A 23,841-nucleotide genomic window follows, 5' to 3' on the forward strand; every position below is an offset into this window, starting at 1 on the left:
TTTACAATACATCTTCTTTTTCATTAATAAAAAATGACACTTGATAGCTCTATCTAAGAAATTAAGCATAGCATTAGTTGTCAAGACACATTTAAATTACATTGTATAGTAAATATTATTCATTAACCCACATCAATAATATAAAATGACTAACTTGACAATATTTATTTTCATCCATTAACATTTACTGCCACCCCATTATATCTGTAATTTTATTGTTAATTCAATCTTGGAGATTGACTAAGACATAAGGAAGAACATATTTCAACATTAGGTTTATAGAATATCAAAAATTATTCCTAATATGAAACCACCAAGCTCCTAGTTTAGAAACTAGCATTATATTATAGATCCATAGATAATATTAAATTAGTCTAGTAAATCCTACTTTGAATATATTAACAATTTTATTTTTAACCATCAAATTTAAGAGGCATTTTCAAATTTTCTTCTTAATTGTCTTAACATTAGGATCTAAAATAATCTTGTGCATAACAATATCACTTGAGATAGATCTAGGTGACTGGGATGAGTGGAATTGTAGGTGATCTCATGGAGGGGTGAAACCCTAGTTTAGGGGTCACTGCATGTGGTAGAGGAGGGATTTGGCCTTCTCCACACAAGTAAGCAACTCACCACCCTTTCTACCTTGTGCATTTATTTCCTTTTGATGTTGGCCGGTGTCTTTCTATTGCAAGTTAGTGTAGTTAATGTTCGCTTCTCTTGACATTATGCATGGCAACCCACCTAGTGCAGACATTTATAAAGCGGCTTCTCAAAAGCCAGAGGCTAAACCATTCAAAGAGGCTCTAGTTGAAGCCCCATTAAAATTCCTAGAGGCTGTAAATTTTGAATCCATTCCATTGTGCATTTGGAAGATAACAGAAGACCAGGAGGAGGAGAAGGTAAGCATCCTACAAATACCCTCTTCAAATTGTCTATTGTCCCTAATGCTCGTATGAATGTTGTTTTATTTGGTGAAAAATATATATTAAATAATACTACCATCTTTTTAGCAATTGTGGATGCTAACAAAATCCCAGACCAAAAATTATTGGATGAGTGGCTTAAAAATGGTTGAGCTAGGAAACTAGGGTTTCATTTTTCTTTCTATAGAATGATCCAAAAAGGGCTTTTTGTTATTTTCTTTAAGGATTCAAAAGCACATAAGGTTGTGGTTGAGAGGCAGTATTGGATTGTTGGTAACTGTACATTTAGTGCTCTTAAATGGTCATTTAATGTGGTCCATGATGAGATTATGACCCTATCTTTCCCTCATTGGATTATCATCAAGAATCTGCATCCCCTGATATGGAATTTAATTTCGCACACTACTATGGATGCTTAGGGTTGATATGGAAAGGTTCTTAAGGTTGATAACGCTCGGGCTATTCTTCCTCATATGGATGCCAAGGTGCTTATCTCAATTAACCTTGGTTGTGACATCTCTATAGTTTTGGAAATCCTCATTAACAATGAGCCTACTACATGCATTATTGAGGTCCTTGGTAGTATTAATGCCTAGTTCTTATGTTGTTGTGAGGGCCACATTAGGAGGAACTATCATATCCTTTCATGACATCAAAAACCTATAAATTCTATTGAAGGGGCTAATCCTAATCACCCCACCCAATCAGGTTGGTCCTCTTTTACCTTCAAACTCTAGTGCGTTGAGCTCCAATAGAGAGAAAAAACCCCTCATAAAAAAAAATCAAATATTTGCAAGAATTTGTCTGGGTTGTGGCTAAGGACCCTCTTGTTAAATTCCCCACCTTTGACAACTCTTTGTAGATAGGGGGTTTCAATGCTAATCCACTCCCCCACTTGACTGTCTTTGTTTCTCTTTCCCAAATTAGGGAAGAGTTGAAACACAAGTCCAATCAAATTACCATGCTCAAACCGCATAAGGTTAGGAGGAAAAATGCTCAACAATTGGCATTGGAAAAGATTAGGAATAAGAATGGTAATATGATGGATGTGACTCCAGCCATTAATGACAATGATAGCTCACCACTCACCGAATGTGATACCAACTAGTCAGATATTGTCTCTCACCTGTAGTTAATTGTGACTAATGTGTCTAGGAATAGCATAAATTCCTTTGTTAAATCCACGATTAGAGATTTTGAGAACAAGGGTCATAGTATTGTGGGGTCGAATGGGTCAGATGGTCTGGTTAACCCCAAGGGTAGTTCTTCACTCTAAATGTGACTAATAATTTCAATGTCCTTGCAGAATCCTCTACTGAGGACTTAGGCCACCTTATTGATTCTAGTGAATTTTTCTCCTCTCCTCCTTGTGGGCAGAATTAGATCCCCACCCAAGAGCAACCCCCTAACACTATGTCCCCTAATCCAAATATCCTTAACCTTGAAACCCAACCTGCTACCCTTATGATGTTGGCAGTGGGCCAGCATCCCTCATGGGGATTCGCGACATGGTTTAACAGCCTCCTATGGATTCTATAAGTCTAGTGGTTGTATCGGGCATTGACAGGTCGATCTTTTGGTGCAATGACAACCCTAGCTTCTAACAAGTGGTAATAGAGCTTGGTCATAGGTTTGAATCACGCAGGCCGTGGTGAGTGACATTGGGAGGGGGATTGTTGGCAGTGGGCCAGCATCCCTTGTGGGGATTCATGACATGGTTTAACAACCTCCTATGGATTCTATAAGTATAGTGGTTGTATCGAGCATTGACAGGTCGATCTTTTGGTGCAATGACAACCCTAGCTTCTAACATATGAGTTGTCTAGACTCTAGGGATGTGATGAATGAGCTTGAGATTGAGTTACATAATGCAGATCTCAATGCGGATATTGAGAATGTGAATGATCACCTTGGCCTAGCCATTATTCCTTATGATAATTAGTTAGTGGGTCCCAATACGAGTATGGAGGAATCCCATTATTTAAAACCTAGGCAAATAACAAAGTTATACCCCTATGATCTTGTCAATAATGAGGGGCAACCTCCTGGTCAAAACAATGGCAGGATCTCCAAAAAGGATAACTCAAAAAATCTAATTCCTACCAGGAACAGTCAGTTTGTTGTGTTAAAGAAGAAGAGAGGAAGACCAAAAAAAAAATTCATCTCCTCTACCTAACAAATAGGATAAGAACAAGGAACTACCAAAATATTTTGATGACTTTAAGGCTACCATGGATATCTCCCTTTAAAAGTACCATAGGGAATTAAACTGTATATCTTGTAATTTCAGGAGGCTAGAATCCTTGGATAGGAAATATATTGTTAGGATATTTTTAAATCAAGATAAGCTCATTGATGTATGCCGGAAGTCAAAGCCACAAACTTTATCCTAGATGTTAACCTAAGATATATCTAGAAGGATGCTGCCCACTTTACTACTAAGCGTAGTAGGGGTAAAGGGGGTGTAGTGATCCTCCTAGCCAACAAATGGGGAAACTTGGTCTATTACAACGGGACTTCCCTATGTAACAAAGCAGTATGGTTCATCATTAATGACAAGGGGTCCAAGATGGGCATATGCTCTTTGTATGCATCTAATGAATATAGAGAAAGAATTGAAATTTGGAATTGGCTCTCCAATCTACTTGATATGCCCTTGGTAATAGGAGGGGACTTTAACATGGTGTACCATCAAGAAGACAAGACAAGAGGTCTAGACTTTGAATGGAAAAGTAATGAAAAATTCTTCTGGACCAGGATGGAAGAGAAGCTTAGAATTTATGATCCCTTAGAAGGTAGAAAGAAGGATTATAAGTCTATTTGGTATTCATGGTGTAACTTTCAGCAAGGTAATAGAAGGATATATAGTTCTCTTGATAGATTCTATGCCAACAGAGACCACTTATCCTTCAAACAAGAGGAGGATGGTACTACAGTTAGAGTCTGTCCTTACAGTCTCTTTGATCACCATCCAATTTAGGCTATGATCACACTAAACAGACCTCCCAGTAAGTCTATAATTAGGAAGGATAACTTCATGCTCAACATCAATTTTCTCAAAGATCAAGATGTCATGTGTGTAATCTACATGATTAGACAAGTGAAAAAATGGGATAACAATACCCCTTCTGCCATTAATAAGTGGAACAATAATGTCAATATCTATAAAATCCTTTTTCAAATGATCGGCAAGAAAAAGGCTAAAGATAAGAGGAAAATGGAAAGAGAGCTCAATGACAATATTTTCCCCCTTGAGTCCCAAATCCAATTGGATCATACCAACCTGCTAGTTTTAGAACAATTGTCTCTTACTGGAAATCATCCAGGAGGAGCCTATAGGCTAAGAAAATCCAAGGCCAAAAGTTAAGGGCCATAATCAATTGGTTGCAGTAGGGTGATAAGGGCTCCAAGTTTTTCTTTAATCTGTTGAGACAATGAATTCAAAGAAAGAATTGATAGAATATGGGAGGAAGGCAGAGAATTGAATAATGATGATTACATCAGATATGCCTTCCTAACATATTACCAAAAACTCTTCTCTTTTAAAGGAGCTTTGCATAACAACTAGAATGCCAAAGAAATATCTGAAGATGAGGCAAGCATTCTTAAGAATCTGATTTCATTGGAGAAAATCCTCAATGCCATTAACACTCTCAAAAATGATAAAGCGTCTGGCCCTAATGGGCTATCAACTGATTTTTACAAAGACGCTAAGACTTGGATGGGTAATGATTTATACTAAGTATATGAGTAAGATATTAAAGTAGGTTCACTGGGTACCAAATTCAACAGAGTCAACAAAATCCTCTCCAAGGATGGGGACAAATTCCTTATCAAGAATTGGAGACCGATTACTCTATTGAATGTATCATATAAGATTCTCGCTAAAATTGTGGTTTTGAGACTTGTAAATATCCTTTCCAAGTTCATTAGAAACACTTAAACTAGTTTTATCAAGGGTAGACATATCCTTGAGAACCTCATTACCAGTTGGGAAGCCATGAACTGGGCTGGTAGTACCAATCAATAGGTAGCCATGTTCTTTCTAGATTTTGAAAAGGCATACAATTGAGTTGATGGGGTTTTTTAATTATGATGTTGGAAGGTTTTGGCTTCCTCTCAAAATTTTGTCATATCATTCAAGTCCTAATGAAGGACGCCTCTTCCCAAGTTGAAGTCAATGGATCTCGTACCCATTGTCTCACCCTGGGGAGATCCATTAGATAGGTCTGCCCCCTTGCTCCAATACTGTTTGTAATTGCATCCGATGTAATTTTCTACCTTCTTAGAGACTCCTCCTACTCCCCAAGGATAAAAGGTATCTCTCTTCCTAAAAATGAAGACTTGATCAATATTCAGTTTACAAATGATACTTCACTCTTCCTATAACATAAGGAAGAGAAAATGGCTTATATACTAAAAACACTAAATCTGTTTTGTGATGCCTTTGGGGCAAAAATATCCGCTACTACGTCTGCTCTATTAGGTTGGCAGGATTCACCCCCCAAATGGTTTAACAAGTATAACTATCAATGGGGTAGACCCAACAAGTAGGTTAGATACCTTGGAATTCCTTTTGTTGAAGGATATGTGGCTTTGGATTAAAAGAAAGATTGACCATAAGCAAGAATAAATGGAATAAGCAATACTTATCTATGGTTGGGAGGATGTAGGTGTGCCAGAAGATTCTATCATCTTATAGTATCTAGTATGCATCGGTGTGGCTATTTGGTAACTACCAAATCAATGACATACACAAATAAATTAGAAGGTTCTTATGGTTAGATGACAAAGGTAACCAAAAGTGGCATTTAGTCAAATGACAGTGGTGTTGCTTAGGTAAGAACATGGGAGGTCTAGGTCTCAAAGACCTCAAGAAATAGGGGATTTTCCTTGTTGCTAAATGGATTTTTCATGCACTGGATGGTAATGAGCCATGGAAAGTGCTCATTAGAAACAATATTAGATTGGCCATTCCCAAAAAAGCCATGTCTGAGAAGTTGTTCCCCCTTAGCAATATTCCTTGTTTCCCCTACCGGTTCTAGTGTGTTTAAGTCCATATGAAAAGCATGGGAGGTCATTCAAAGCATAATTTCCCATAATGGGATCTGCATTAATGGTAACACCCTTTGTGGGGATAGATCTATTTGGTGGAACCTTTCCCACAAGGGCGTACCTCTTGCTCTCATCCAAGGTTGCTCGACAAAGAGCTAGAATAACACAGACATTAGTTGCTTCAAAGTTATTATCCAAGATAGGCAACTTGTGGTCTGGGTCACTCTTATCTAGCAATACCAACCTCCCCCCTATAATTCAAGAACATACTCTATATTGATGGAGGTGTGTTCTACAACTCCCCAAGATTTAGTCACCTATAGATGATAGATTTAAGTTGTTCAAATGGAAAGATGGTACCCCTCTTATAAATTTCAAAACTAGATCTGTGTATGAATCTTTCTGTTGTAATAAGGATTTAATTTCTCACCTTAATATTATGTGGAATGTTAATTATATTGATAAAATTTGGTATAATGTCCTTACTACTATTTGGGGTAGTAGTTTTATGCCCAAGAAGAAACGTTTCAAATGTCTTCTTCTCCTTAAAAGGTTACCTATTAAGAATAATGAGTAGTTCACTAATGCTTGTAACATCTATAGAGTCACTGAATCAATCACTCACATCTTTTTTGGTTGTGTGGTGGCTAAAGAGGTTTGGAATTTGTTTGGTATCAATCTCTCTAATAATATGTTAGTTCTTAACATTATTTATGGCTATCTAAAAGGGCTAAGGAAAGATTGTAATTTGTTTTGGTTCATTTTATCTTCTGAGATCTTGTGACAATTATGGATTCTTAGATATAAGGATAAATTTCAAGGTAAAGGTAGGTTGCTTATCGAGTATTTACGAAGACTCATAATTTTTAATGTCTAATCACAGATAACCATTATCATGAGGTTGTCCAAGAAAAAGTTTGAAAGATTTGTGGAATATGCTACTACCAAAGTCTACACCTCAGAGCTATTGCATGGATATACATGGTCTCGGTATAGGGAAGAGAGGACTCTAATCATCAGAGCACTAGAGAGCTTCATGCAAGAACTTAATGAATATAGGAAGCTAGATGGGCAACAAAAAAGAGTACATAAAATAGAAGACCTGGAAAGACCTATTGGGCCTCAACTTGCACCTATTCTAAATATGTAGAATAAATCCATCATTTGGATGCTCCTTTGGGATGGAATGCCAAGGTAGATAGCCTGCCAAGCCATGATTAAGTTTTTTGCATACATGTGACTTTATGTAATAGGTTGTTATATATGATGTAGCCTATTGATGTAGTCTCTCAGCTACACTTTTTTGTATCTATGCAAAATAATGTATATCCCATTTATATTTTTGTAAGTATCTTGAAAACTACCTAGCAAAGGCCTAAAATCATGATGAAGTCCGTTAATTTTCTTATATTTAATATTAAAAATATCTTGAGATACATAACATATCCTTATTGTTAGAAAGTTCAAATAATCAGAAGACAACTAAGAGGGGGGGGGGGTTGAATCAGTTGTCACAGCTTACCAGAACATTTAGCAATTAAAACTTTAATACCAGAATGCTTAAACCAAATACCAGAATAGTAGTTAAACCAATTAATCATAAACAATAATCAGAGAATAAATACCATCCACATGACACCAAGATTTAAACGTGGAAAACCCGATAAAGGGAAAAACCACGGTGGGAAGCCTACCCATAGTTAGATAATACTTCTGCAGTAAGTATGTGAATTACAATTGAGGGGTCTGCACTTTCAGGAAGGCCAACAACCTAAAGTGCACTGCTCATCACAAAAGGAGTCTCACTGACTATATAGAAATCCATATTACAATCTAGAAGAATAAATGAATTGCAAAGATAGCATCTCCTATACTTGAGTAAAGTTCCGGTTAAGCTCAATATCGGAGGACTAAATCCTCTTACATAAACACAAATCGATCTCCAATGATCGACCAAATCCTTTGCGTGAATGATATTACATTATTCGCACATTACATATCCATATCCCATACCTATATCTTGATGATCTACAATGAGATCTTATATCATATATATACAAACCCTCGACCACAAACAATCAGGTCAGCGACCAGACAATAAACCAATTACATAATTACAAAACATGTCAACCTTAGACCAAATAAATAATATCCAACTCATAAGACATCGTGGAAACACATTGAGAGATCCAATCGACACGTTACATTAAGTCGATCCATAACCTAGATCAATCGGGACCCAATATAGGTCCACACGCTAAGGAAATTATCCCAATCCACCAAGTCTCAAACATGATCACCATCGGCATCCTGAATCCATACTGGAAGCTACACCAACACCACTTATGCATATCATCAAAGATCTTCATCAAAGCTCTTCAGTAAGCCAATTCTATAAGCAAATTATAGTAGAGCATACCAAATCATGCCGGATCCAATCCAACCAGAAACCACACAACCTACCGGGACCAAAAGGGTGTCGGTAAAGCATCCAAAATAGCTAGTGTTGACTTCAATGACAAAACATCAATGCAACACATAATCAATTCCTCCAAATGGCCAACAATCTCCCCCTTTGGCATTGATGGCAACACTAGATGTGAACATCTAAGTACCAAGAAATGCCAAACAAGTTTCCCCCAATGTAAGACAATCAACAATCTCCCACTCAAAGATATAGCAATGAAGTTTTGAAATAAAGACCAAACTCCCCCTATAAATGATATCTTTGTAAAGCTCTGAATTACACATATATATCTCCCCCTAATGTATACAACTCCTTAAGTTTTTCACATCAATATCTCTCCCCATTTGACATCAATGCCAAAAATCTAACATAAATATCAAAGCAAAAATATAAAGCAATGAAACACAAAGTTAACTACTCCCTCTGATCAATAGCATCCCCACATCAATGCTGAAATGAATAATATCTCTGATAATACATATCGGACTGATGCCAAAAAGCATCAATCAGTTCTTTGTTGGAGGGGTAGAAACCCCTAACCTGTCTCTCAGGTACTTAAATGGTTCTTTAGGCAAAGATTTAGTGAAAATATCTGCAATCTTCTCTTTAGTGTTCACATAAACCAGTCTCACTTCATTTTCTTCCACCTTCTCCTTCAAAAATTTATACTTGATAGATATGTGCTTTGTCTTAGAGTGAAATATCGGATTCTTTGATATGTCAATAGCAGTAGAGTTATCACAGTGAATAACTATCGGTCTAGTGTAGTGTACTTTGATATCCTTCAACATTTTCTTCATCCATAGAACCTATGTACAGTTAGTAGCAGCAACAACATACTCAACTTCAGACAACTTCAATAGTAGATAAAGAAGTACATGATTGTTTCTTGTTGATCCATGAAACCTTCTTTCCAAGAAAGAAAGATCCACTGAAAGTACTTTTCCAATCATCAACATAACCAACCCAATCAGTATATGTATATGTACATAAGGTAAAGTCATCATCCTTAGGATACCACAAACCATATTCAAATGTACCTTGCAAGTATCTAAAAATTCTTTTCACCACACTCATGATTTTCTCTAGGATCACTCCGAAATATAGATGCAATACAAACATCATTCATTATGTTAGGCCTAGTCTGAGTCAAATAAAGCAGACCTCCAATCGTAGATTTATATCTTGTAGGATTTATCCGGTGTAGAAACATCTTTCCTTGTCAATTTCTCACTTGTAACCATAGGAGTACTTGCCGGTTTAGAATCTCCCATACCAAATTTCTTCAACAATTCCCTAGCATACTTAGTTTGACAAATGAAAATACCTTTGTCAGTCTAAGTAATCTACAAACTTAAGAAAAATTTCATTTCCCCAATCTTAGACATTTCAAATTCTTTCTCCATATTTTTAGAAAATTCCATGCACAACTTATCTTCACCTCCAAAAATGATGTCATCAACAAATACTTCAATAATCAGTATATCATCATCAGTGACCTTATAACATAAATTAATGTCAGCATTACCCTTAGTAAAACCAAGCTTCAAAAGAAATTTATCCAACCTTGCATACCAAGCTCTAGGTGCCTGTTTCAATCTGTATAAAGCTTTCCTTAACCTGCAAACCATGTTTGTATCATCTAAAAGTGAAAAACCATCAGGTTGCTCAATATAAACTTCCTCAAGATCCCCATTAAAAAATGCACACTGAACATCCATCTAATAAACCTTGTAGTTCTTATGGGCAGCATAGGAAAGAAATAATCTTACAGCTTCAATCCTAGCTACATGTGCAAAAGTCTCACCATAATCAATTCCTTCCTTCTGAGAATATCCTTTACAAACCAATCTAGCCTTATTCCTTACAACTTGACCATCCTCGTTCAATTTATTCCTAAAAACCCATTTAGTTCCAATAACATTCTTATTTTTAGGCTAGGGAACTAAAGTCCATGTGTTATTCTTCTCAATCTGATCTAATTCTTCTTCCATAGCTTTCAACCAACATTTATCTTTACATGCTTTAATTACTGATATTAGTTCAACTTGAGAAATTAAACATACCTCATTAGTTGTCAGTCTTCTTCTTGTCATCACTCCATTGTTCTTATCCCGAATGATATGATCTTCTGAATGATTCAATCTCACATACCTAGGAGTCTTCTGACTCTATGTTCCTCTTCCCGGTTCTTCAGTTACTATAGAATTTTATGATACTGTCGGAGTAACTGATTCAACATTTTGTTTCAGTAAAGATATTACCGGTTCAGATATAATCATTTCCATTGCTGGTTCTTTCTCATAAACTCTGATTTGACTTCTATTCAGCTCATCCACCTTGACATTAGCACTCTCCACAATTCTCTACAATCTCTTGTTATAACATCTATATGCCTTGCTTTCATTATAATAACCAAGAAATATGTCTTCATCACATCTAGGATCAAATTTGCCAATGATATTATCTCTTGATATAACATTTACTACCAAATATTTTGAAATACTTAACTGTAGGTGTATTACCAAACCATAATTCATAAGGTGTCTTACCGGTTTCTCCTTTGATATGTACTTTGTTTAATGTATAAACTGCTATGCTCACTGCTTCTCTCCAATAGATATGAGGTAAACTAGCTTCCATCATCATTGTTCTAGCAGCATCCAAGATAGTTTTGTTCTTCCTTTCCACAACTCCATTTTGCTGAGGTGTCCGGGGAGCAAAAAATTGCCTCCTTATACCATGCTTCTCACAAAATTTATTAAACTCGCCGGATGTGAATTATCCACCATGATTTGAACTCAAACATTTAATATTCAATTATGTCGCTGTTTCAAATTTAGCCTTAAAGATTTTAAACTTTTCAAAAACCTCAGATTTCTCCCTTAGAAAAGTAATCCGCATCATTCTAGAATAATCATCAATGATTAGCATGAAATATCTATCACCTTGAAAATTTTTAACTCTAGCAGAGCCACACAAATCAGTATGAATAAGACCAAGAACATCATTAGATTTATCTTGTATACTCCTAAAAGAGGTTCTGGCCTGTTTTCCCATTTGATATTATTTACATACCCGATTATAGGGATTCACAATCTTATGTATATCTCTAACTACCTTAGTTGAACTAATCTTTACAATGCAATCAAAATTCACATGACATGGCCTTTTATGACATATCCAACTCTCATCAATTTGTGCAATCAAACATGTCATCTCACCTAAATTCAAATGAAATATATTACCTTTTGTTTGTGTACCGGTTGCAATCTCCAAACCAAATCTGGTAATGATTTTGCATTTTCCATCCTTGAACTATAATTGAAATCCCTTATCCACCAATTTTCCTACACTCAAAATATTATGCCTCAAAACTTCAACAAAATGAACATTATCAGTATTGTGCTTACCATCCAATGATATAGTTCCTTTTCCTTTGATCATACATGCTTTGCCATCTCCAAATCTATCCAAACCACCATCAAATTCTTGCAAAGATAGAAACTTCCTTTTATCTTCAGTCATATGATGTGAACAACCACTATCAATTACCCATTCATCCTTGTCTTTAGTTTTAGCAGCAAGTGCCTTCTCTTCAAGTACATTCTCTTTCAATGCCAGAACATATTCCTTGATAGCCAAGAACACCCATTCCTTCCCATTGTTAGAACCACTAGCAGAGTCTTATGTCGGTTCATCATCAGAATCAGTAACATCTTCCTCATCCGCTATGTAGCATGATTTGTCTCTATTTTTCCTATACTTGTTCTAATATCTAGGGTTAGGCTTAAAAGATCTTCTCACTCTTTCTTCAAATCTTGAATTCCTTTTAGGACATCTAGATGAAAAATGACCAATCTTATTACATGCAAAACATTTAAAAGGTGCTTTTCCTTCATACTTACTTCCTACCAGTCCTTTAGGTACTCTTCTAGAAAATAGTGCTTCAAGTTTCTCAAACTCATCATCTTCTCTCTTCATATCATCCAACTCCTTTTTATATAAAGCTTTCCAATCTTCCTTACTGGTTGATGATGTAGATTCATGAAAAGAAGGTTCAGACTTCACAACTCCAGAAGGTCCAAATTCTTCAAGCTCAAAATAAGATAATTTCCCAACCAAGGTATCTTTGTTGAGAGAAGTATTAGCCATTCTTATAAATTCATTAATTACAGTAGCCTTCATCTTGTAAGCCAGTGGTAGGGCTCTCAGAACTTTAGAAACTATTTCATCTTCACTCAGAGTTCCACCACAATATTGAATTCCCATAACAATCTCATTTACTCTTTCCATGAATGTAGTAATCCTTTCATCTTCTTCCATCTTAAGGTTTTCATATCTCACTTGGTAACCATCAAGTTTAGAAATCTTCACAGTAGGGTCACCTTCATTAAGAGTCTCCAACTTATCCCATATAGCCTTTCCAAATGATTTGGCTGCTAATCCCCTTATTTGCTAATCAAAAAGTGCACAAAAGAGGGCTTCTCTTGCTCTACAATAATTCTCAAGCTCCTTATCCAAGTTTGTTGGAGGAGGATTTCCAAATGTTGGATTATGAGGTGTAACACCATTCTGTGTGATCTCCCAAATCTCCTTACTGAGACATCTCAGATGGGTCTCCATCCGAATCTTCCATACTGTGTAATTTGTTCCTTCAAGTTTAGAAATATTTCTTCGAAAGATACCTCCAGATGAACTAGATGAACTTGAACTATTAGTCGCCATAGGATCTTCCTCAAGTGGTTAAGCTTTATGTAGAGAGGATCAGAGCTCTGATACCAATTGTTAGACAGTTCAAATAATTGGAAGACAACTAAGAGGGGGGGAGGAGTGAATCAGTTGTCACATATTACCAAAACATTTAGTAATTAAAGCTTTAATACCGGAACCCAAAACATTAATATCGGAATGGTTAAACCAAATACCAGAATAGCAGTTAAACCAATTAAGCACAAACAATAATCAAATAATAAATACCATACACGTGACACCAAGATTTATACGTGGAAAACCCGGTAAAGGTAAAAACCACGATGGGAAGCCTACCCACAGTCAGATAATACTTCTGCAGTAAGTATGTGAATTACAATTGAGGGGCTTGCACTTGCAGGAAGGCCAACAACCTAGAGCGCACTGCTCATCACAAAAGGAGTCTCACTGACTACATAGAAATCCAGACTACAATCCAAAAGAATGAATGAACTGCAAAGATAGCATCTCTTATGCCTGAGTACAGTTCCGATTAAGCTCAATACCAGAGGACTAAATCCTCTTACATAAACCCAACTCGATCTCCAATGATCGACCAAATCATCTACCTGAATAATATTACATTATTCACACATTACATATCCATATCCCATACTTATATCCTGATGATCTACAATGAGATCTTATATCATATATATACAAACCTTCGACCATAAACAATCAGGTCGATCACCAGATAATAAAACAATTACGTAATTATAAAACATGTCGGCCTTAGACCAAACAAATAATATCCAACTCATAAAACATCCTAGAAACACATCAAGAGGTTCAATCCACACGTTACATTAAGTTCGTCCATAACCTAGATTAATCGGGACCCAATATAGGTCCACACGCTAAGGCAATGATCCCAATTTGCCAAGTCTCGAACATGATCATCATCAGCATCCTGAATCCATACTAGAAGCTACATCAACACCACTTATGCATATCATCAAAGATCTTCATCAAAGCTTTGTTGTTGAAACCCTCACTGAAACCACAAACCAAGCTTCCAAGCAAACAGGATAGCATTTGATCACCAGACCAAAACCAAATGACTGAAAATGAACATGAGTAAGCCAATTCCATAACCGGATTATACCGGAGCATACCGGATCATGTCGGATCCAATCCAACCAGAAACCACACAACCTACTGGGACCAGAAGGGTGTCGATAAAGCATCCAAAACAGCTAGTGTTGACATCAATAACAAAACATCAATGCAACATATAATCAATTCCTCCAAATGACCAACACTTATAATATCATGAAAATATATCACCATAATCAAGAAGTGTTATAGAATAATTATGTATAACATAGTAATTTACATTTATTTAATTTTTAATACAAATTATATTGATTTATTTTATCCATTTCTATATCAATAATTCTAGCAATGATACATGTATTCTAATATTTAATGGATGGAGGTAAATAATCAAGTAATGTGGGATAATCATCAATGGGATGGAATATTTTCCCAAGATAAGAACAAAAATCAAGGGTTCATGCAGATTCTCTATTATGATTAAATTTATGCAATTTCTCATAAGCCCCCTAAGTCTTGGCGATTGACATGTCAATGGAAAAGTAATCATAATATGGGTTAACATCCATCAAAGAAATAATTGAAAGGAATCACATAAGTTTTATCTTATGTTTTCCTTTTAACATTTTTATCCATGTGCCCCAAACCATGTATAGTGCATCACAATTATAGGGAAAGAATCTCTAAGGTACACATCTATTTGTAGCTAATTATTTAGCTTTATAACCAAGCTTATTAATAATAAAAAAACCCCTTCTTATATTGGTTGCATAATTATAAAGGGCATCAACCAAAATAATGATGAGCATGAAATAGACAACAATCAAAAGAAACTCTCTTTATCTTAAGGAATATAATCTATAAAATTATTAAGTTGAGGAGAATATGGTAGACTATAAACAACATCATGCACATATAAAGGGATAATTTTATAAGCTTTAACATGTAATTTTTATTCTTTGAGACATTAAGGTGTTACAAAATGAAGGGAACCCAACCATTCTCAATATTAAATTTAGATGAAGAATATGTTTAAGGAATGAATGACGATATAAAAAAAACATTAAGAAAAAGAAATATGTTTTATTTTTCAGTTAATAGAAAAAAAATTATAAATATTGTTAGCTACATGCATTACAAATCCCTTATTCTTAATATTGAGCATTAAAATTCAATGAAGAGTAGAAGGAACCATAACCCATGTCATGCATCTATGGATGGCTCAAATATCATTGTATACTAATTTCTTAAGCATCACATGAAATGATGTATGAATAGTGAGATGTCTTAGAGCAAAGGGAAAACCAATACAACACCAAGTGAATCTTAGTCCACATTATCAAATCCTTTTATGGTGATTTCAAATTTCTATAAGTTTGATGAATCAATGCATATTTATCCAAAAATTGTTAACCAAGAATATTCAAATTAAATCCATTGTCAATGAAAGATCTTTTATTTTGTAAATCCCTATTTTAATTATAATATAATAATAATAATTTTTAATTAACTTGAGAACGACAAATTTCTCATGGGAATCAAATGAAACCTTAGAATAATTTATGTAAATAGTCACAAGTATAGTTAACACAATGGTATAAGGATTTTTTCTAAATTCTTTTGAAAAATCTTGACATAGATTTAATGTACTAGTGAGATCCCAATGATATATCCTTCGAAACTATTCTTAAGGTGATCAATTAAATCATATAATTTAGGCATTTTTCAATCTACTTAGGTGGAGTCAACACTAGAGTAATAGATGGAAAATAGTTAATTAGATGAAAATTTATGGCCTCATTTAATCCTTTGATAAGATGTCATAAAGAAATTATTTGTAGAATGAAAAGTGACAGATCTACAATAATGTGAGAAATGAACTTTAATAGGGTATGGAGGAATAGATGGAGCCATAGAAGAAATGACACCCTACTTAGTTTTAAAATAAAAAGCATTATAAAAACTAAAGGAATGGAAGACGAATATCCAAGGGAAGAACTCCTCCAATGGTGTAAGGACATACAAAATGCACTTGATTAGGAGGCTAAAAAAGATTAAAGTGCAAGTGGGAAAAGTTGATAAATGCAAGTAGAAGGGAAAAGGGGATTTTTGAGTTAATTTTAATTCAAAATTTAAGGAAAAGAGGGAAAGGAGATTTAATTAAATAAATATGGGAGTTTATTTAATTAAATGGATGAAGGGTTAAAAGATTATAGTTTTGATTAATTAAAAACAGGTTTTTTGGAGGAACCCAGAACCTTGATTACATATCAAGAAAAAGAAAAAGCATTAAAGTGACTAGAAATAACAGTGCCTGGACACCCATACAAAGATTAGATCCCAAAAAAACAAAAAGGGATCACAGACAAAGAGAACAGCACAAGACAACCAAAGGACAACACAGAGACAACACCGAGATAATACAAAGACGACACCGAGACAACTAGATATTTCTTATGAGTTCTTCCGCATGAACCATCATCTGCTTCATATTGACCATAGAGTTCTTCATATCATAGAGCTCTTTTTCCTTGATGCCCACCTGTTTCCAGGTGTTGGCCCTTGTTCTCTTTTCATGACCCGTCTTCTCTGTCTATTCCTTCTCATCTTCCTTACCTTTGATCTGTTCAAATTTGATTAAAGGATTATAACTAATTAGGTATATTAATTGAATTAATTCATTTAGGAAGAAATAGAGGAATAAAGCACCAATTAATTAAATAATTATAAATTAATTAATTGACGAGACAATGTGGATAGAGGAACGAAAGGGGTAGATATAAAAATGATCAGATGTTAATGATCAATTTAGGTGTCTATAGAAAATTCTTTAGAATTTTGGGTCTTACAAATGACAACATGAAGTACAAACTTAGCATAAAGTGATGGCATTCTAGACAATGATTTTCAACTTTTGGTGCCAAGTTCATTTGTATATTAATATTTTCTATTCTATTATCTTCTCTTTAAATAATTATTATTATTTTTTGTAAAAAAAATTGTTTTATCAACTTCTTTTATGTTTTATTTAAATGAATACTTTTTTATTTCTTTAATTAAAACATTTTTGAGATTGTGGTTCTTTAATTTGTTCTTTGTGTATTGAACAATAGTATAATATATTTCATTTAAACTAGTTTTATCATAGAATAGTAAAGTAGGAATAATTTGATTGGAGAATAAGAACATTTTAACTAAATCAAAACTCCTACTATTATAACATGAATCAATGAACATCAAGTATCCAATTTTTTTATTTCAAAATCATCCTATGTAACTTTGAGAGTGTAAAATTGATGATGGATCTATTTTTATTTTTTATGGTATGAATATGAATTGAAACCATGGATATAAAGTTTTCTAACTTTAATATTTTTAACTTGTATAAAAATGATAATATGGATAAGGGAGTTTGCTAGGCGAGGATTCTTCTAGATGTACTAATTTAATAAACATTTATAATGATTAATTAATATGATATTGAAATAAATATTTAGAATTTAAAGAAGAAAATGATACTTAGCTCTTGATTTGATGTGGATATTTTTGCCAAATGTTTTCCATTGATTTGATTGTACATAAAAAATTATGACTTGTTTGACAATTGTAACATGTAAAACTATTGTCTACTTGTCTCATCCAATTTTGTGACTATGAAATCATCTTGTGCAATTATAAGAATCTTCATGCAATACCATATTTAGTTTTATAGGTTTGAACAACACCATGGATATAATTTTTTATATCTTTCAAATTTGTAACCTACATAAAAATGGTAGTGTGGATAAATGAGTTTTCTATGTAAGATTGTTCTCCTTTGGTCAAACCTTCAATATTGATCTAACAAATTTGTACAATGATGAAAGATAATGGGTATTCATTTAGCATGATTAAGATACAAATAATTTATTAATGCTCCATTGATAATTCTAGGTGTTAGATGTATGTTAAATCTTTCAAATTAATTAGGATTTATGATTTTATATAACATCCTATTATGAAATTTTAAATGATTTTATATTATTACGAGTATAACTATTAAATGTAAGTAAATATTGATTCCTAAGTTTTAAAATTTAAATTTTAAAAATTTGGGGACATTGTTTCCAATCACAAAATTGTACTTAGATAAATTATATGGTCTTGCAAATCTAAATCAAGGTATTGGATGGATAAAATAGATATCAATTTTAGACCTAGTGAATGAGTAAAAATGAAAATTAGGTTATTTACAAGTGTACACACATAAATGCATATTTCCTCACACTAGTAATTATATTAAGATTAACTAGTCAAAATGAGTTCAAAATGAAATGGGAAAGTGTAAGGTATTGAATTTTGAAGATTACAATTCTAGAAAGAATGATAAACTATTTATTAATTTATTAAAGCTTGGATAGTGAATAAAATATTTTAGAAGTTATGACACTATTTGACTCAAGTTACCACAAGGAGTAATGATAATCATTAGTGAATGGCACATCTCCATAAGTAATAGTTATCAATGGTTAAAAAATATTGAACATATAATTACTCACCATGGGCATGAAATGTTGAACATATATTTTAAAAAATTGTTATAATTATTCTATATTTAATTTACTTAAAGTTCTTGTAAATATAATGTCTTAATGCATGAAAAGGTAATACCCTACATTTTTTGCTTTTTGTTTTACATTTAAAGGGAAACCTAAGTAAATTTCCCTAGCACATGGTTTTGATTAATTTTGCACTCTCTTAGAATGTAATTTTTAGTTCTCTCATAAACATAAGTTAATATTTTTTAGTTCTTATATTATTAGTTTTTTCTGTAGTGTCAAATATGGGTACAAAAATTGCATAAGTCAATTATAGAGTGTGATATAACCTTCATATTCAAATTTCAAATTTTACGTCAAACTTAACTAACTCAATTTTAGCTAGTCTCTATATACTGAATCTCATGCCTAAATTTAAAATTATGTGACTATCTTGTGTATTAAAGGACATCACCTTTAGGTCATTATTCATCATTTAGGATCAATCATTTGACATCAATCATTACTATTATCTCTTGGAATGACGCAATTATTTGTATTGTGGCAATCAAAATCACTCTTATTGTACATCATCATAATATTTTTATTGTCATATTATAGTCATATTGATGCAGGAGCACTGGTCCAGTTCTTACAGGCTGGGCAGCTTTCAGTGAAATTGCTTGAGAGCATGACATTTCTTCATGTTTGAGTGTTTAGCATTGTGGTTTTGGGTTTATTCCCTTGTTTGTGTTCATGGTCATTATCATGTTCGATTTTCATAGATTTTGGCTTTGTTTCCGGTTAGATGTGGATTCTAGTATTGTCCTGGTTGGTGTGTTCTTACCGGCTAGCCTGACTATATGTTGAGCAAAGATGATTTCAGGTTGTGGTTGATCTGCATGACTTGCGGATCATTTGAGGTGTTGCTTTGGGCCTTGGCCAGTATTCCCGGAGGTCTGTGCATCATTTTAAGATTTAGAGATTGTTCTTAATGATTTGAGCCGAGAGGTTACTGTTGTACTTTTCATGAACCGGTTGGTCTTTGGGTCGATTTGATTGAGTTGTAATTATTTGTTAATGGTATATATATGGAGGTTTGTCAATCATTTGAATATAGAAGTCAAAACAAAGAAGCTAGAAGATTGAAGATAGAGCATTGAGATTGAACGAAGATGTAGAACCGACAGGATTCTAGTCTAGTAGGATTGAGGCCGAAAGGCTAAGGTCCGGATTAGGATAGAACTGGTAGATTGATTACCAGAAGCTGATTTGATATGATGATGATCTGTGCATCTTGTAATTGCATTACGAGCATTGTTTGTATCATGGATTGCAATCCAACATGTGGCATGTATAATTTTCTAGATTGTAATAAGGTTCATTTACATTGTTTATCGGTTATGTCTTTTGTGTTGTTAGCGGTTGTTCTTTCTGTTGTTTTTGGCACCTTGTTACTAGTTACCGGTATGCTTTGCATGGCTTATGTTTTTAGCTACAAGATTGGGTTGTCCTTGATTGGATCTCCTTGCCTTTGAATGCGTCAAATGGTATCAGAGTTGGTTCGTAAACCTGTTGTTGGATAGAGTGTTGTTTGTGCACCGGTTGGTTGGAGAGAAGATTGAGGCAACATGTGGACTTGTTCAGATCATCGAATGTGAGGTAGAGAAAGGTTTGTAGGTAGACCGCTGATCCTAGAGCTTGAGCTTGAGGCAGTTAGTGGGTGGAGACTTGAACAGATTGCCAATTGAGGCAGGCTATAGTTTGTACCAGTAGATCATCGTGGAGAGGTAACCAAAAGCTATGGTTAGATCGTCGAATCCCCTAAGGTAGTTGCAAGTACCTATTGACTAATCGTCGAACCTCATCAACTGATGGGACTCACTTTTCAATTAACCCTGAGAGTCTGATGTAGGAGCACCAGTCTAGTTCTTACCGATTGGGCAGTTTTTAGTGGAATTGCTTGAGAGCATGACATTTCTTCATGTTTGAGTGTTTAGCATTGTGGTTTTGGGTTTATTCCCTTGTGTTCATAATTTTTATCATGTTCCAATTTCATATCTTTTGGCTTTGTTTACGTTTAGATGTAGATTCTCGTATAGTCCCGGTTGGTATGTTCTTACCAGTTAGCCTAGTTGTATGTTGAGAGAAGATGATTTTGGGTTGTGGTTGATCTTTGTGACTTGCCGATCATTTGAAGTGTTGCTTTGGGCCTTGGCCGGTATTCCTGGAGGTCTATGCATCATTTTATGATTTGGAGATTGTTCTTAGTGATTTGAGCCAACAGGTTACCATTGCGTGCTTCATGAACCGGTTGGTCTTTGGACCGACTTGATTGAGTTGTAATTATTTGTTGATGGTATATATATAGAGGTTTGTGAATTATTTGAATATAGAAGTTAGAACAAAGAAGTTAAAAGATTGAAGACAGAGCATTGAGGTTAAACGAAGATGTAGAACTGATAGGATTCTAATCTGGTAGAAATGAGGCCGAAAGGCTGAGGTCTAGATTAGGATAGAACCGATAGACTGATTACTGGAAGCCGATTTGATATGAGGATGATCTATGGATCTTGTAATTGCATTGTGAGCATTGTTTGTATCCTCGACTGCAATCTAGCATGTAGCATGTATAATTTTCCAGATTGTAATAAGATTCATTTACATTATTTATTGGTTGTTCTTTCTGTTGTTTTTGGCACCTTGTTACTGGTTACCAGTATGCTTTGCATGGCTTATGTGTTTAGCTGCAAGGTTGGGTTGTCCTTCATTGGATCTCTTGACCTATGACTACGTCACATATTGTCTCTTTATCCACAATTTGGAAGCCCTAGTTTTAAACTAGGTTATTACGTCATTCTTTGTCCAAATTTTAAGTTCCAAGTATCAAGTTTCACACACTATTATAGTTGCACTACATTTTTCATTTGCATTGTTACTTGTTGTCTTCTAGCTTTATTAATATTTTTAGCTCAGTCATGGAGCTTGATCAACAAGAAGTTCTTCACTTAGTAAGCTCCAAAAGGTGTTAATCAAAATTACATGTCTTTATTGTAGATATAAAAACTCAAAGTGAATCTTTATTTGTAGATATTAAAGTCTTGTTGATGGGTGTTTCGACACACTCACCAACAGTAAGGTAGAATATGAAATGTAAACCACCTCTCCTAAAAAGAAATCAATCTTGAAAGACTAATTAATCCAAGGTCTCTATAGTCGGGTCACCACGGTGTTAGGTCTCTTAGTGGCTGATGCAATTGTACCTGTCAAGGAGCCTGCTGGTTGAAACAAAACAAACAAAAATCCTTTTTTTTGTGTTTTATGATTTACACTTGATAAAGAAACTCAAAAGGTCAGTCAGGGAAGCAAGAGATAGCAACTAAACCAATACTGAACAACTTCTTAGTGTGCTACAAAGTCAATGGATCACATTAAGGTATTATCAATAACATCTAATCAAAATTCAAAAGGGACGTTCCAACAAATATGTGAAGTCATATAACCCACACATAAACGGAAATAAAAATCACCAAATCATATAATCACTTTACTATTTTATCCTCATACACCATTAACATGCAAAATATGATTCATAAAACAATAAAGCTTGAAAGAACAAGTTGATTCAAATGGAAGAAGATACCAAACTACAAAGAATAGAAACCAAGAGAACACATATTGTGAATCAGGAAATCCACAAGCTGCTTTTGTATTGATCTTTGTAAAAATGAATAACATAATTCTTCAAAAGTTTATGAGATAGAAATTATAGAAAACTAAATTATCAAGCTAAACGGCCTTGAATCATCAATTCGCAGACCCCAAAAATGGCCCAAATTCTACAATTTATAGATGGCCCAAATTCTACAATTTATAGAGTTTTGCCCTACATCCTAGGAAATAATTATGCCTACAAACTAGGATTACAGAATGGTGGGAGTCATAGTCAACATGAAATTCATTGCCTGTGAACTTCAATTAAGTGTTACTAAACTACTGCTCACTATTCACTTTCGTAATGGTGCTCCAATGTCAAGAGCTTCGAAACATGTAGAAGTTTTCCCCTACACCCTAAGAAGTAATCATGCCTGCAAAATAGGATTACAAAATGGGAGGAGTTGTAGTCGACATGAAAGTAATTGTCTATATACTCCAGTTAACTATTACTAAAGTGCATCCAACCTTTCATTTCATTGTCGGTGCTCCATAGCCAAGAACTTCATAACTTGCAAAAATTACACCCAAAAAGGAAGTGTGAGATGCAGTGTCAGTCGAAGACTCATTTGTTATGGCGATGATGATGATCCAACATGCAAGTTATTTTTGTAACTACATGTTTATCATTCACTTCTTCTTATAGTTTTGGTAGTTGCTGATGAAACATTCTATGGAAGCGATTCATGGGTCAGCAATATACTCCATTTTGAAGTTAGAAACTCTGAGCACCTCCTCTGTACTTTCTGGTTTGTCTCAGATATCAAGGCTTGACCTCAATATTGGTATTTCACGGTTGGTGGGTTTTTCTCCAATTTAACCTCTCCTCTAGTCTTCTTTCAGGATGAGGTGGAAGGCTCCATAAGTCTGCTTCAACCTGCAACACAAGATACAAAATTACCTTCATCATATTGGCAAAACCATAAGGGACACTAGTATTCTAGGATTGTGAGGTCTTTAAAGAGTCTATTATTGATGGTTTCAGGATCCCGAGGTTCTGGGGTCCATTATTGATAGTTTCAGGATCCCGAGGTTTTGGGGTCCATTATTGATGGTTTGGGGGTCCATTATTGAAGGTTTCGGGATCTTGGGGTTCCGAGGTCCATTATTGATGGTTTTGAGGTGAGGAAAACTTCAAAAGTTTGGGTTTGGGGATTCCAGGAACCTGGAGTTCCGAAATGCTTACAACAATTTCTTGAAATGGTCTCTGAGATTCTGAGATTTTGGGATCCCGAAGAGGTTTAACTAGGACGCACAAGGGTGTCTGGGATTCCAAGATTTTGGAATCCTAAAGGATTTCAACTTAGTAGCACAAAAGGGTTCTAGGATTTTGGGGTTTTGAGATCCC

This window comes from Cryptomeria japonica, chromosome 6, assembly GCF_030272615.1.
Source record: "Cryptomeria japonica chromosome 6, Sugi_1.0, whole genome shotgun sequence".
In the NCBI taxonomy this organism is placed as follows: Eukaryota; Viridiplantae; Streptophyta; class Pinopsida; order Cupressales; family Cupressaceae; genus Cryptomeria; species Cryptomeria japonica.